A 3,303-nucleotide genomic window follows, 5' to 3' on the forward strand; every position below is an offset into this window, starting at 1 on the left:
GGGAAGTGGGCGTGGTTACTGTCCGATTTCGCCCATTTTCAATACCAACCTAACTTGGATTAACAGAAACCTACATACCAAACTTCGTTGAGATATCTCAATTTTTGCTCGAGTTATCGTGTACACGGACGGACGGACAGACGGACGGTCAGACAGACATGGCTTAATCGATTTCTCTATTCATTCTGAGCATATATGTATACATTTGTCTATATCTATCTCGATTCGTTTTGGCTGTTACAAACAACCGTTATGTGAACAAAATTAATATACCCTTATGCACAAGTGCGCTCGGGTATAAAAATTATCTATGTGCATTACGCAATGTAACAGGAGTATTTTAATTTTATAATTAATTTTAGAAATAAACCTCTAATGGCTGGCTATAAAATGATGCTCAAAATATATTCAATGAAATATTTTTTGAAATAATTTTATTGAGGTAAAAAACCTCTTTTTAGTTTCTTCAAAGAATATGGTAGCTTCAATTTAAAAGAAAACGTCAAAAGCACAGTTTGCGTCAAATGGGAGCAATGGCAGATAAGTAGAAGTAAAACTACCTTTAAATATTTGTATCATGGTTTAAATATTGTTTTTCGCTCATCTGTTTCAGTCGATCAAACATAGCCAAATGCGTAAGTTGTACTTGTTTGTGTTTATACGTACATATGAATTAATGTGTGTAATTGTAATAATGAATTTTTGCAGTCCTGATGATGACTTCAGACTGAAGTCGAAATATCGGCAAATAAAAACGAATGCAAAATCAAAAATTGTGTTTTGACTTTCATATGATCTTGAGCTCAAAAAATAAACAATATTGTTTAAAACGAACGGCCAATAAATAATAGGATAAAATGTAAAAATCATTGGTAAGCAAACGTCAAGCTGTGAGGTTCAACTTATATTTTGCTCTAATTTGTCTTTCTATTTGCAAAGTTTATTGTGCGAATTCTTAGTTAAAGTTGTTACAAAAAGTGCCTACAAGCATCTTAGTGTGAAAATAATCGAAGCTGAGTGAAAGTTTTGTGTTTTATATTACATTTAATTATATTTCACTGGCATAGATCTAATCTTGCCGAGTCATTTGTTGTTATCATCATACTAACGCAAACGTCAAAGCTGTGAAGCTGTGTTTTTTTTGTGATCTGTTTCAATTTTGTGTTTTATAAAGCTGTTTACGTTTAATAAAGTAGAAAATTAAAAAAGTGTGTATAAACTTCTGGTGCACAATTTAAAGATAAGTAAAATATTAAAATTTCCTGAAAATTTGATTAGTTTAACTTGATATTATTTATTGCATGTGCTGAGTATTTTGTTTCATATAATATATTGTTGTTGTACAATTGTTTTTGTTTGTGCACATTGATTTTGCTCTTTTTGTCTTTTTGTAATTTCTGCTGTTTCATCTTTGTCACAGCTGTTTGCGTTGTGTTTATTAGGTGTCAAATATACAGTGTATTGCAAACTGTTCGCTACTTAGCTTTCCAACTGATATTTACCAGCTGATTGGTTCTCTGATTGATACATCGTTTTCAAAACTGTTTTGCTTTTTTGCTTCTAAAACCTATAAATAAATTTCATTTTAAACATGAGGTGTATTTACACCAATTGCCACGTTAAAAGCGACTCCTATGTGTCATGCTGGCTCTGCGATGGGATTGCCCATATAAAATGTCCTGGTTTGAGCGGTAGGGTGTTAGACGCTATTAATGAGGGAAAGGGTCTTCGCTGGTCTTGTCAAAAATGTAGATCAACCGAAGTTGACATATTTGAATTCTTTAGGCAGTCCAGAAATGGTTTTTCTAAGATCGGGAAGGATCTGTCGGTGCTTGTTGAGAAATTTAAGCATTACGAAAAAATGTTTAGGTCTTTCACATGTCTCGACAACACCCCACACTCTGAGGATAGCCGAGAAAATAAAGGTAGGCGTGTTATTAGTCCACCTAAAAAGATTGCCACTGAATCTAGTCAGAAAAATCCTCCATCCCAGTCCTTGGAACTTACTAATCTTTCTTCTCCATGCCCTCAGGCATTGGAGCCTCCGCTATCTAAAGCCATATCCACTAGGTCTACATCTAAAAATAGTCAAACCGTTGATTTAACAGTATTGCCATCAACATCTGAAGCTGCACTGTCTAACTTACTTCCTCCTAATAATTCGGAATCCGGCATATTAGACATCATTACCAAAAAGTTGGTTGTAATTCCTCCGAGAAGATCAATTTTTGTCTTTAGATTTGCTAAATACACTTCTTCGAATGATATAAAGTCATACATATCGACTAAAATTAGAACTAAAGATGTATTTATTCGTAAATTTAATTTTATATACGATCGCAATATTTCGTCTTTTTAAATTGATGTAGCTGCCGAAGATTTTGATTCACCACTAAATAATTCATTTTGGCCGACGGGGGCGTTTGTTCGCGAGTTCGAGTATAAACCTAATGAAAGTAATAACAACGTAGATAATGTCTAATATTAATTCTGATTCAAAAAACTAACTCGCAAGTCTAATTAAAGTATTTACTATAAAAACGTTAGAGGTTTAAATACCAAATTAACTGACTTATATTTAAAAGGTCTTGACTGCAATTATAATATTATTTCCTTGACGGAAACATGGCTCAAACCTCATATTTTCAATTCCGAAATTCTTCCAAATGAATATCAAATATACAGGAGTGACCGCGAGGGCAGAATCGGCGGTGGTGTTCTTTTTGCGGTGCATCCATCGATACCATCCGAGGAAGTTAGTGCTCCTGTCATTGAATATACCGAATTTAAATGTATACGTGTACAGGCTGAAAAGATTTATATTTATTTGTAGTCCTTTGCTACATCCCTCATAATTCCGCCGTATCAGTATATATGCAGTAGGCTGGGTCGATTTTGTAAGGGGCAAAATAAAAGTTATATGATCGAATTGTAATAGTGATATTATGTTGCCTTAGGTCGAAACGAACAATAATTGGCCATAAAAACCTTATTTAAGTCACATCTTTAGCCCGCGCAATTGATTCAAAGTTTCGGAAATGTCGGAAAATCAGTATTGTCTGCTAATATTCAGGAAATTCGTTAACCGATTAAAATAATGGACATGCCAAGTTAAAGGCTATCAAATTTACTACATTATGGCCATGTGTAATTTTTCAATAAGCCACAATAACATTGACAAAAAGCACAAGTTATTGAGATATTTACAATACACGTACATGAGAATGAAGTTTTTCTAATAAAATTAAAAAAAGGCACAGTACATTTAAAAAAATTGTCACATTGTAATAAAGAATATTAGTA

This window comes from Rhagoletis pomonella, unplaced genomic scaffold, assembly GCF_013731165.1.
Source record: "Rhagoletis pomonella isolate Grant_MI unplaced genomic scaffold, Rhpom_1.0 Rhpom_scaffold_00301, whole genome shotgun sequence".
Classification (NCBI taxonomy): domain Eukaryota; kingdom Metazoa; phylum Arthropoda; class Insecta; order Diptera; family Tephritidae; genus Rhagoletis; species Rhagoletis pomonella.